The sequence below is a fragment of the Pantherophis guttatus genome, chromosome 2, assembly GCF_059756535.1.
Source record: "Pantherophis guttatus breed Tessera chromosome 2, ASM5975653v1, whole genome shotgun sequence".
NCBI lineage: Eukaryota > Metazoa > Chordata > Lepidosauria > Squamata > Colubridae > Pantherophis > Pantherophis guttatus.
The window spans coordinates 40,339,209-40,353,571 of record NC_142064.1 but is presented as its reverse complement, the minus strand read 5'-3'; the positions used below and the strand labels follow the sequence as shown (position 1 = coordinate 40,353,571).

Below are 14,363 nucleotides of genomic sequence, written 5' to 3'. Positions count from 1 at the left end.
TCAATCAAAAGAATCAATATGGGCATAAACATATGATGAAAAGGTAATTAATTCTTTTCTTTTGTATGCCTCCCTCTCAAAAGCATTCACTCTCTATGCATCTCTTTCATGTCTCATCACATTTCTTTTATCACAGCAGTATTTTGCCTGCTCAGAAAGATTTTCATCTGTCAGATGGGTTTTGATACTAATATTTTAAACATGCAGAATATTAGCAACAGCAAAAACCCTAATACATTTTTTGCATTGATATTGTAAGCCATCTCATTGATGAGTGCATATCTGTAAGTTTTTAAACCACCAGACATCAAAACATTTCAGTGACTAAAAAGGGCGACACAAGTTTCTCTCTGAATGCCAGATCACATTTGCTTCATTTGCTTTGTGTGTGTGTATGTGTACGTTTTTATTAGGCTATTAAAATATATCCCTTATAATTGTATAGGAGGAGATTAAGTAAGATTCAGTGATGGTCTATCAGTGATTTTATCCTGCTCTAACAGGTAATTTGAGAAATATCTCTTAAATCCAGTCTATACCATGCAGGCATCAAATAGTATAATTTGTTTGTTTAGAACTATAACTATTTGTGTCTTTATTTGTATACTGTAAATTATGCTCTTAATTCTGTAGGAATTCTGTAGGAGACCACCTTTAATTGCCCACTAAAACAAAACTATATTTTCATGGAACAAGTATACAGTTGAGTATAGCACATTGGCAAATGTATGTGTATGTATATGTATATGTACACATGTACAAACACATACAGAGTGATAAAAAGAGCAAGCATCCATACTTGGAAGTAAATTAATACTAAAATGTAGCATTATAAAGTACTCTGTGAAAGGACACAGTTTATAATAGATGTGTTGTCATAGAATTGATATTTGAAGTAAGGTTTAAGATTCTGATATCAAAACTTTGAAGCCCAAGTGATCTAACATTAACTATTATCTTAGAAATATTCTTCTTAACTCTCAAACTCTGAAAGAACGAAGGAGGTACCCTATTTTTACATGTCCTTTTTGATGATCTTGAAATTAGCAACAGGTGTTATAATATCCCAATTTCTCTCAAAGAAGAGTTTGACTGTTCTTGCAACAGCATAGCAATTACAGTTTCTTACTGTGAGGATCGAAAGACACTGAGACTGAGGTAACTGTCTGTACTGGAACATAGTTTCTGTAGCTTAGTTTGAGGTTGTTCATAGGTTTGTAAAAAAAAAAAGTATCTAGAATACAAAGCTTAGGGAAGTAGCTTAGAAGAGCTTAGTTCTCATTGAGGAAAGCAGTTTTCTGATCCATGCCACAATCGATGGTTTAAGCTAACTCCCTCTCAATCAACATCTAACAGGGCATGATTTAATAAGGTTTTATAATCTACAAAAATGGGAGGAGTGAGAGGAGGGGGAAGGCCCCATTATTGTCATTCATCAAAGGACCCCTTTCACTTTTCTTTGCTTTCACCTGCTGGGACCCATTTGGTCTCTTTCAAAGGAAATGCACTGACAAAAATGAATGAGAAATGGAAGAATAAGGGCCCTCATTCTATCCAATAGCATAATCAATGGGTACTTGTTATCCCTATTGTATTTCACAGAGGTAGTTGTAAGACAATTAAATCTTGCTTCTCAGGCAAATAATTTTGGTAGTTAACCTGAAGCAGCCAACAATATTGAAAAGAATGAATGCATGTGAAGCAATGATGTAATGGGATACTCTTTTGCCAAGGAAAGAGAGGAGAAAGGCCTTTATGATTTCATTAAACTACAGTATATGTGAACCATAATTACCAGTTGATATCATACAAATCCAGGAGACAGAGCTGCTAAAATGCAGTTTTCCAAAAATGTGACAAAAAAGGTGAGTGATTTTGATACTATTTTTAAAAATTGCACATTTAGTAAAGGGGAAAAGACGTTCTTACGCAATATTTTGTCAACTCCCTATTTATTAAGATAAAATAGCGTATCTTAATAGAGGCTTTTATAGTTAACATCAGTGTTGCATGACATCTAATTTAGTTTTAATTTCATTAATATTCTTGTACTGAATTGCATTTAAAAACTGAGATGCTGTATAGGTTGCATTTCAATCCAATCTGCTTTTCAAAACATTATCTATTTCTCTGTCTCAAAATTTTAATATTCAGTTCACCAATAAAGACTTCATTATCTATAATAATCTCATCAATATCCATGTTTATACTGAAAATTATTTCTTCTATATATATTAATTCTGACCTACAGCTTTCATCTCTCTGATTTTAGTGAGAAAATACTGAATCCTTAACTATTTAAATAATGTTATTCATATAATTGTACTCCTGTTAAATGGAGAGGAACACCCCTTACTGTTCTACCTTAAAAGCTAGTTCGTGCTTTTTTGGTTTCTTTCTTTGGGCATGGAAGTCCTCCATTCGTTTAAGCCACAAAGCTTACAAACTCATAACCATTCTTTATAATAGATTTCGGATGCAACAGCTTATCAAGAATTAAATTTAGGAAGTTGCAGAGTGCACTCCCATTCAGCAAGTAAACATAGTGCTTAGGCAATATTTTAATATTATTTTGATCAGGCACTGCAGCGGCAATGAATGGAGAGAAGACGACACTATTTTCAGGAAGCAAAGTGGAAAATTCAATTTGTTGAGCCACAATACCCTATACTGTACAGTCATGGTTCTTTTAGTATTATTTTGAAGTCAATAAATAGTTCAAACATTAAATATTTCTTGATATAAAGCTCTGTATTCAGTCCAGCTAAATTTAATTTTTAGGAATCATTGTGCTAAATCATTCGATTGTTAGACTTCTCGTGTAATCAGGAGTTCAGTCTGATTTCCATAGGGATCTCTCATTGTTTTATCATCCCTATGCAAATGGGTGAATTAAGGGAGAGACAGTGACTATATTAGGTTTCTATGACTAGAGTAGATCAGATCCTCAGTCACCCCATCTCATCCTTATCCACTGCATTGCTCAAGTTCTTATCCTGTAGATTTCAGTGAATCTTTAGAAAGTCATGTTGACTGACTTAGATTGCAATCCAATCACCCTTTACCTGTGAGTAATTGCAGCTGAACTCAGTGGGACTAAGATATGCTCTGCAGCAAAACAAAACCTTACTATGACGATGTTCGCTGCTCTCCCAATGATAAGTCACAAGTTATGACATGACATCACTCTTACAGTCACTTTAACTTTTTCAAAGAACCCATTCTATCCATTGTGGCCAATGCGTTCTTTTAATATGTTTGTAGGAAATTAGGTAGTGGCCTAAACTGAATGACTATTGGAAAAATATTAAATGCCTAGGAAAAGAATTATTTGTGAATTGTATGTACATACGCAACTACATACACAAAAACATGCATACTTATTACAGATGGTTAGTAAAATTTATTTAAGCATTGCCAGTTAGACTGGGCAGATAGGAGATTAAACCTAGGTCTTTATCATTGTCCAACATTGACAGAGCTGTCAAAGGTAAACCGCTTACCATTTATTCTCTAGCAAATACATATGATGAATGATTTGTGTACACATTAATTTGCATAAAAACAATACATTAGAACCCTAGTTTTTATTTTGACATTTTTTTTATTTCTCTAAAGGAAAATATGGCAAAAGTTTTTTTTTAAAACAGAAGAGAATGATAATGTTTTACACTGTGTAACAATCTGTATAAACAACATGAAAGATACCTAAATTCCAACATATATAGAATGTGTGTAGGATTATGAGCTCTAGGGAAACTGATAGATCTTTGTAAGGATAGCCTCCCACAAGAAACCATGATCACGATGGAGTAAGACATGCTATGGTTTCACTTTCATTCATCCCAACACTGCCTTTGAGTCCCTGTCAGTTTCTGTACCCTTCAACAAAAAAATGATTGACAGATTGTTTCAGGCTGAGGCATGGGGGACCAACTGCTGTTGTTAGTCAAATGTTACTATTAATTCAATGTAGAGAAGTGAATGGGAGAAAGGATAATAGAATTTCCTTCATGTTGTGCAGCATTTCTGGTCATACAAATGGCCTTCTGGAAAGTGACATACTTCCTAGGACTGCTATTATTCTTCACAGGGAATAAATTGCATTTCTTCAGAGTTTTCTCTTCTTTCATCAGCACCATGGAAGAAGGTAGAATCGAAGAAAGTAACTTTCGTTATTTTTCCATACCAACATCATATTTGTTTAATTTTCTGAACTTTGCACTGAATGTATTCATCTGAATTCAGAATCTTGAATTTGTCTCATTTGTATCATAGTGGACATTCTATACTTCTATTTGCTTCCTTCCCAGAAATGGCAATTATGTAAGCATTATGCTACATGGGTTTTCTGCATATGTTGAATGCAGAAGAATAGTACACAGGATCAAATACAAATATCATTGCAAAATAATAAAAGTATATGATGTTTTACTAATTTGTTATTAATAAACTAACTTTCTCTTAGAAAAACCTCATGTCAAATATTTTAAACAACATCACAAGTGTCCAATCAACACTCAAACCAATGTGAAAACATTAAGATAGTAAAAATTTGAAATTAACTTTTAAAGTCTTAACACTTTTTGTAAGCCCCATGGATAACTGCCAATTACAGTTGCATAGACAATACATTCCACAGCTGGAAGCAATAGAAAAGGTACTTAATAAGGAATGTATAGGGAATGGGATCAAGAAAGGCAGGATGATGGCTTGACTATGACATCAAGATTCTACTCCTGTTTACATGGGTCCTATTCTTGTTTAAATAGATTTTCCCCTACCTCATTATTGCTTGAGTGCCATTGTGCATATTGCATGAAATTCCTTATTTAAAAAGTACAGAGACTTCAAATGCATTCCATAGAGTTAATATGGATACACAGCATTATCTTTTTAGTATGCATTCTCATATTTCTGGAATCATACTCTATTCTTCTTTATCCTGTCTTCCAATTTTTAAACCAGAATTATATACCTAGGCCAAAGATTAAAAAGAATCACTTGAAATCTGTTGATATGATGAATTTTGGAAATAATTGTGTCATTGAGCAGGTGGTTTCTAATCAAAGGCCAGGTTAACAACTATACAGATGTGATTCCCATTGCCTTATAGATAAATATTAGCCAACAGTTGCTGCCTTCCAATATAAGTTACAGTTAAACAAGTTCAAATGTACACTTTTTTCATATGCTGATGGAAAGGCAATTAGAAGACAGCCTTCAGATTAGCTACATGAAATATCTAGGTATTTTTTTAGCAATAGAATCATATCTAGTTTTTATAGAAAAAAAAGAACCTAAGAGTCATTTAACAGAAACATATGAATTTATGATTCTGCAATGAGTTTATGTGTGTGTCTGTGTGTCTGTACATTTTAACATCTTTCTACTATATTGCTAACAAAGTCTTCAAATCAGTATTTATTTTAAAATAATCTCATTTAGGACTATCATAAACTAAAAGGATATAGCAGGGCCAAATTACAAGCTGTCCAGTGTTGTGTTTAAGATGGGGTGGGGGCATACATATCTTTTAAATAAAGAAATAAAGGGCAATTTATGCCTAAACACAGCCAAATAATGATGTCCCTCAATTATAAGCAAAATTGTCACACTATGAAATGGAAACAAATGTAATATCTGACTTTCAAATCAAATTTTTAAATTTTAGTTATTTATCGTGCCAATGAAAACATTTTTTTAAAAATTTGACACAATAAATAAGGAGCATTACAAAACATTGACTGAAGAAGAGGGTGGCATGGAAAGAGTTAAGGACATGATAGCTATGGGTTGGGGAACCCTGTAATATTCCCCCTTTCTTGGTGCCCTAAGTACATGCTTAGTTTTTTTAATGGGACCTTGAAGCTATATTAAACTGATCTGACAGGCATCAAAAACAATCTTTCATTCCAAACCTTACAAAACATTGCTGTCATTAAATAACTGTAGAGAGGATCCCACAAAGTCCTGTAGAATGGCCAGAGCAGATATAATGGCAGTAGTTTCTTATTTTTAAGCATAAAACTGGAATAATCTCATGAAAAAAATATTGCAAATGTTTAAGTCTCCAACTCAGAGTGATCCCAGTATCAGTAGTAAGACTATAATAAAGAAACGGAAGGATATTAAACCAGGGAGGATTCTACCATCATAACCATTGTTGGTTACAATCAGTTATTTTTCCTCTGTTACTTTTCTTATGTGGTTGGATGAATTTGGTCTGCATGGACTTCCTGGGTATGTATATCTAGGTTTGCCTTTGCTGGCAAAATATTATAATTTCCAAGGCTGCTTCTTTTTCTTCTTTAAACTATATGTTCTGCATTCACAAAACTACCTGGGTGCCATGTATCATACTATACCAGACATGATGAACTAGGAAAAAAAATCTCATTGACTTTAATGGGATTTGTCTGGAATGCATTTGTGAAGGATTTGCCTTGAGTCCTAGATTTGTAAAATTAGGTTCACTTTATTGTTTTATTAAATTAGATTTCACTTTTATTTATATGCATTATTATTTATTGTATTTATTGTATCACACTATACAAATAAAGAATTGGGAAGGATATATTCTAAGACGTTTAAAGTATTTTAATGCTTCTTACATATCATCTCATAAACATTAGGGTTGTTTCCTATATGTATAGGAATATGATTTAAAATGTAGTAATATATTTTTTTCTATTTGTCCAAAATAGTTGCACTAGAGCATCATACAATGTAGAAGACTTTTAGGAGAAGAGCACAATTAAATAGGAGGGGCAAAAAAGAGCGTCTTCATTACATATTGGCACTCTGTATATGCTGAATGAGGTATGGAACTAGGGCATTTTCCCTAGTCACACATAGAACATCTACTTAATTAATGCCTGAAGAGCATTTGTGTCTGCAAAAATGAAGAAAAGATTTCAGGAAATGGTGAGTGAAAAGAAAGATAAGGAAAAGAATATAATATTGTGGTCAATCTTTAGAAGTTTCTAATAATAGTGCTTTGGTAGAAATTTATTATCCTTTACCTGAAAAATTAACCTGGTTCTATCCAAAAAGAATCCTCACTTTTTCTAAAAATTCGAGATTTCTTTTTTTAAAAAGACTAGTCAAAATCTTCTGTTCTTACCTTTCTGTGATAATGCAGGTTTCTGAGTATGGGCTTTGCAGTGTCTGTAATGAGAACACTGTCATTAAAAAACACAAATAGTTGCCTCTTGAAAAAACAAAGAAAGAAAGAAAAGCACCTTTGGGACAACCATGACCTGGATGACTGAGAATCTCCACAGACATATCTATTGGTATCTCTCTGAATGAAAATGGTAGAAGAGATCCTTACTGGGAGTCAATTTGGTGTAAAGCAGGGGTCTCCAAATTTGGCAACTTTTAAGACTTGTGGACTTCAACTCCCAGAATTCTACAAGGAGTTGAAGTCCACAAGTCTTAAAGTTGCCAAGATTGGAAACACCTGGTGTAGAGGCTAAAGCACTGAGCTAGAAACTGGGAGATCATGAATTCTAATCTTGTCTTAGGTACAAAGGTGTCTTTGTACTAAAGGGACTTGGACCAGTCCCTCTCCCTCAGTCCTAGGTAGGAAGGCAATGGCAACCCCTTCTGAAATCTTGCTAAGAAACCTTGCTAATTCAACACCAACTTGAAGGCATATACACAAACCGATATAAAATCCCTATCAAGTTGGCAACTTTGCCTGCAACTGTAATCGTATTCATAATTGACTTTAAAAGAATATCACTTTTTAAATCTTATATCTCTTATTCTAAAACTCTGGTTTTGGCCATTTAATTGTTTTTGTGATATGTGGGGATTTCATCAGTTCAAAGATTAAAAAATAAATAAAATATATCACATTTTGTTTATTTTAAAACACAGGAATTTTGACTTTTCACTTTCCAAAACTCACTTTAGACTTAGGGTCCGAGTTGATTGAAGCTGTCTCAGATTTGGCTTAATCTGTTTCCAGAATCACTGAATCGAGCCCCAAATTGTATCTTGTGGCGAGAATATCCTCCTATTAGTTAGACAGAGCAAGGGAGCCATGATGCTGGGAAAAGAGGGAAGCTTATAGGGACCAATTCCTAACAGGCTAGAACCAGAATCAATCCATATGAGGATGAACAGCTGACCCTTTACACGAGCATCTGTATTATGTTGTCTGTTTTATTTCATTTGTTCTTATTGTTAGAGGAATAGAGCACTCAATAAAAAAATCCCAGGAATGTTGAGCATATCCACTGTATATTTTAATGGAGGTGCTTTATTTCATTCTAACTTGATCCATAAAAAATTAACCAAAATAAAATGGAAGAGGAGTTGAAGTTGTATGCAGAATTCAAAAATCCTTAAATAGCAATGCATTAAAAAAATCTTAGAATAAAAAAAAATCATATGATAACAGTTGGAGGAAAAAAGGAATTTATTATGCAGTGTCTGTATAAACAGAACAGTATCAGTAGCATAGGGAAATAAATTATTCTGCTCACTTTCCCAGGATGTAATATCTCTTCTGAGCATATGTAAATTTGCTTTAAGAGGTTTAAAAAGGAGTTTCTTAAAATATACTCCAAACTATAACAGATTTGTCATTCAGGCACTGCTGAGCTTAGACGCTTAATTTTACTTTTTTTGCTATTATTTTAAATCAAGGCACTTATCTAAAAGATCAAAACAGCTTTTAAATGGATATTTTTGTGATAGAGAAAATGATAATATGTGTAGAAATATGGTAATTTTTCTACAGTGAGAGAGAGATACTGATAAAGAACTGATAGGTATGCTCTGAGCATACATTTACTATGGGCTAAATTAATTCTCCTTGTAATCTAAATATCAGCATCTAGCCTACAGAAAAAAAATCAATTTGTCGCTATCAGTCTACACTGGGAATCAGCAACAGAGATACTACTTTCTTGATTTCTAACTGGAAACTCAAACTAAACAATGAAATAAATCTAAGGGCATTTTAAATACATCCAGCATCCCAGGCATGCAACTGAATCTCACTCTCAACTATCAAAACTAAAATATATATCTCACCACCTAGGTCACTGTATAGGTGTTAAGAGAAAAGGGCTGGTAAAGGTGCTTGGGTTAACAAATGCTATATTTCTTGAGTATTCTTTGACTGATGGATAATTTATATGTCAAACATTAGATCTGTGTATTCTTCCAAGAAGGAGGAAATTTGCATAAATTCAAATAAACCAGATTGGAAATCAATTATTTCGAAACAGAATTGGGCTGCTATTTTTTAAAAAAATCTGCTGTTGCATTTTTAAAAGTCATCTAAACCATAATGATAATAAAAAATATTGTTGATACTATGGAAAATATGGTTATATGGTTATCTCTCTCTATTTATTTCCTATAAACATAGGAGTGTGCTTTAAGTCAAGCCTAGGAAAGGAAGAGCTACCAAAAAGCCTGGTGAATCATAGATTACTGGATGCCAGTTCAAAGAATTTGCATGCAGAGAAATCCCAGGGCAGTGCTTTCATGCCATCTAGTGGAAGCAGGCAAGATATTTTGCAATATCCTTAAACTTCCCAAAGCTCCCTCAGCAAGGAGCCTAGTCAGCATTCAGGGAGCCGTTTAAATTTATTGCACGAAGCACATAGCACAAGCTATCACAACTTGTCCTGCAGTGTTTGTGTATGTTTGAGTGCACTCATAAAAATCTCAAAATGGTCAAACCTTTAACACTATTATGTTCTACGGTAATGCAGTAGGGATTGTATTGATTATATTGGATAGGATTAGATATAGACCCACTATTGTCCTTTCTTTTTCTGCTTTGGATGCTATTTCTATAGGTTTCTTTAAAGCTTAAATGGAAGACTGGTGGTTACTAATAAGTGTTTTAGTTCATGATGATGATGATGATGATGATGATGATGATGATGATGATGATGATGATGATGTTATCCATTCGATTTCCTTGAGTTTTTCTATGCTCTGACTTGTGTCAGCTTTGATGGTGTTTTCTTCTGACAAATTGAACAAACAATACATTTCACAAACCATTGGAATTGGTTCTACTAAAATTCAACTGGTTTTTTTTTTACTGGATTTCAACTTTATTTAATTATCTATCATATTTGACCCACTTATCCATTAGAACCTCCCTCATTGGAAGGCTAAGATGACCCATCACTTTTGTGAAGCTATCTTCAGTGGACATACAGTATGAGTTCTCACCTGATCTTCAAAGGGAAATGAAACCTAAATTTTGTTTCAAGAAATTGAAAGTGTCTTCAAAGCCTAACCCAGGAAACCCTTCTCTACTTTAATCACGGTTACTAATATGTTGAACAAGCCTATATTTATTTTCTTAATACTCACTAGGATGAAGGATAATTTGTTCTCAAACGCCTTTCAAAGGGAAATTCTTATGGGTATTCTTCATTTCTTTAGTGATGAGACAAGGGTAAGTGTAGCTATCCGGTTTTTACATCTATAAAAATTGTTCTGTGGTGTGTTGCCCTTGGGAATCTCACCCTTGCATTACATCACAAAAGAAAATGTCCAGAATGAACTTGCCTATGAAGCATTTTGAAAGGCCAGGAAGGCTTCAGTATCATGGGAACTAGAAAAGAATAGTAATATCACCTCTATAATGTACATTCAAAAACACCATCAAGTTCAAAATAAATTCTCAGGCACTCTTTGAACAAGTCAGGAAAATGGTGTTCTGTCCCCGTCTCACACACGCACACCAGCAGTTGACCAAGAATTAAAATAAACCAGCAGACAAGAATTTACTTTGATAACAGAATTGGCAGCAACCCAGTGGCTGCTTGCCAACAGTCTTTACTTACAAAGGGAGTTTTATCTCCTCCGACCGAAAACATCAAAGTCCACAAAAGCCAAAGAATAGTCAAGTCCAGTCCAAAAAATCAGTCCAAGCAGAGCGTATAACAAAGTTCCAGAAATGCAGAATGACTTGCTAGCTTTCAGTTTTGTCCGTCACAAAGCCTGAATGGCCACCACACACCCTTTTATCCCCTGTGGGGTGTGGTCCAGTGACTCAGCTTAATCTCTGGCACGCCTTCTTCTCTGCTGCGTGCGCTTGTCTTTCCGATGCTGTCAGGGATCCAGACAAGACTTATCTTTGTTGCTGTCTAACTGCGGCTGCTCGGAAATGCCTGGCTCCTGGCCTATCTCTTTTCCTTCAGAAGACACCTGAGGCATTGCCAGAGAGGACGGTCCTGGAGAGGGAGGCCTGGCCAACTCCTCTCCTTCACTTTTGGAGTCTTCTCCCTCTGATAAGACAGGCTCGGGGGTCGGAGTCACAACAAATGGAAGCATCTTTCATAAAGGAAAACCATTTGAGAAATGTAGATTTTAACACAGAATGGATGACAGCAAGATCTTGTGGGGGGGGGTTCAAAATAAACATTTTGGTGAATGTCAAAATAAAATGGTTGGTGGATGTACCACCCTAAGACAAGCCTGTCCCTTTTGAACTGCCATGTGATGTTGGCATATGCACAAAAGGGGTAGCTCTTACATCACAATGCTCTGCCTGCCATCTTATCAATTTTGACTGTACCTTCCGAAGCTGCAGGTTACTAGCAATTTAAACATATCTTGCTGGATCCTTGCGGATTCCTCCCCGACAGCTTTCATTAAACTAACATATATCTCAAGGCAATGGGTTTTGGAAATCATGTATGTGCAGTGTTGATTAGTGCTAATAGTTATAACAATTAGGTTTTGGTCCAGTGAAAAGTGGCAGTGCACCAAAAACAGCACACTGAATTCAATCCACATTTGGGTGATATTAAATGCCAGAATTTAATCTGATTTATAATCTTTAGCTTTGTTTAGCTTAAAGCATATTGTCAATGTATCTGAGAATTGTAAACCATAACCTTGGAAGTAATTCCAGTGGAATTTATTCACTGCATAATAGCTTTGATTAATTAATGTATCTTACTGCATTAGAGTTATCCTGATAGAAATATATCAGTACTACATTATACATACTGTTTCAGGATGGTGACAAAAGCATATTAATTAGCCTGATCATAGCACACAACTCTAATTAAACATGCAAGGCTGCTCAGAGAGACATTACACAAATAATACAGAGTGAATATATGACATGCTACTGGAATGCTACACAAACAGACACTCATGTCACTTCCATAATATACTAACTCACACAGATGCTTTGCTTTTGATTTCAGTTACTCATTGTATTCGAAGAATGTATACATTGATTTCCAATAAATATTTCTAGAACATATCCCCATCAGCAGCCAAAAACCAGATAAGCAGCGATTAACACCAGGGAAACAATCAAGCAGAAAACAATACCCTAATCAAGAAACTACTAAGGAGAAACTACATCCTCACCAAAACTGGCAGGTGAAGCTACTATAAATAAACAGGAAGCAAATCTGACACTCACTCTCACTGATGTTATCTAGTTGGTAATGAAATTTCTGCAAACAAACAACCAAGCTCAGAGACCACCAAGGACTCCACAATCAAAGTACCTTCATTCACTAATTTCATCCATTTGTTTGACGCGAGTAATGTATGATAGTTACATTACGAGTTATGATCTAGTCCACTGCAGGTTTAGAGCTTATGTCTGGAGACATCCTAAACAATTTCATATAAGATTTTACAGAATGACTGCATAAGAGACCAATGTTCCTTCCTCTCAGGAACAACTTGCACATCTTTTAGTAACACTCTTGCTACCAAAATGATTGGAAGAATAAAATTATCATGATTAAAAGCAATAGTACTATTAGATTGAAATTTGAGACAGACCTCAACTATCCCCCCCCCCCCCGCCAATAGTTCGTTCAAAATAGTAAGGCTTTTTCTTGGCCAAAAGCTTGTCTTCCCTATTCGTCTACTGCCTTCAGCATTGTGGAAGCTGCTACAGCATCAATTGTCAGTTCAGGAGCTTCTGTATATGGTACGAGGAAGACGATAGCAAACTCTGTTGTGGCATATATTATTTAATGTATTTTGAAATTAGTGAATGATATACCCTACACATTTCTATCATATGAAAAAACATACCCAAAATGACAAATCAAAGGCCTGCAGCAATTTTGGTAATGGAAGCTATTCCAAGGTTTGGGAAATGCAAAAAGTAGTACTGTTGTAAGACATGCACATTGGCATGACAGTTATGTAGCTCCTTCCTTCCTTCCTTCCTTCCTTCCTTCCTTCCTTCCTTCCTTCCTTCCTTCCTTCCTTCCTTCCTTCCCACCCCTCTCCTCCCCTCCCCTCCCCTTCCCTATCATCATAATCATGATTAGCATTTCTCTTTGGTTTTATTAAAAAAAATTGAATGTGTTTATCATATAAACTCCCCTCCCACCCAATACCTGCCAAATGCCTTCTGGAGACAAGTTCCCCACTCACTGCTACTCTGCCAAAAAAAAAGAAAAAGAAAAGAAAAAAAAGCTTCTATTCATAGAATGTACACTAGACTGATTTCCACACAAGCCAGGACCATCATTAGTTCACATGGAAATCCTTCTGCATATTTATAAACATAAAGTAATTTCTTCTGAAGGTGTCTACATTGATTGGAGGAACATGGGAAGGAGGGCAAGACTCGTCTGGCATACAATCATACTTTGTACATCCAGGCCTGATAATACCTGAGCATGACTTTCATTTGTACTGGATTCTCATCCAGAAGAATCAACAGAAAAACCTGAATAGCTGAATAACCACCCAATTAACTTCTTTAATATGTAAGTATTTTTACTGCCATTTTCAGTGCCAATTTGGGCACAGCAGAGCTATCATTTTTTCTTTTATAATGTCTCCCCTTTAGAGAAAAAAACTGCTTGCCATTATTATGTAATATGCATATTATATGAAACTATTTGTTAGCTAGAACCTCCAAATAATAAAGAGGATTACATTTTGCGAATCTAAACTATTTAAGTAAATTGGAAAATTCCTATTATTTAAAAATATACTCTAAATATGTATTTTCATGCATTCATTTATTTAAATACTATTTTCTTCATAAAAGAAACCAGAAGGAGTTTATAACAGTGACATCCCAGCTTTAACAAAACAACTATGAAGATTTGATTCTATGTATTTCTGTGTCAGAAGGTAGCATTGTTACTATTAAAAGCCTAGCATCTTTCTGCTTTATTACATTATGATAAAACTGTTCTCGCACATAACAATCAACAACTATATTTATCATTAGAAAAGCAGATGCTTCTCTATGTAAAAGTATAACAGAATGGATAAAGAAAGTACAAAAAAGAAAAATTGATCAAATATTCATCATTCTAATGTCCCAAAGGTTCTTTTTCAAAAGGCAACTGGATTATTTTTTTCCCCTTGAAGAC

The 14,363-nt window shown here is 34.7% G+C and overlaps 1 long non-coding RNA gene across 6 annotated transcripts in view; it reads right to left on the bottom strand.

The window, feature by feature from the left end:
- Nucleotides 1-14,363, bottom strand: part of LOC148115087 (uncharacterized) — a 150,981-nt gene that overhangs the window by 52,245 nt on the left and 84,373 nt on the right. Inside the window, exon 3 of one of the 6 annotated variants that reach the window (XR_015732121.1) lies at nucleotides 7,127-7,170. The exons of the other annotated variants lie outside the window; for them this stretch is intronic. This is a non-coding gene — a long non-coding RNA (uncharacterized LOC148115087). The remainder of the gene's footprint in view (nucleotides 1-7,126; nucleotides 7,171-14,363) is intronic. 6 annotated transcript variants of the gene reach the window in all.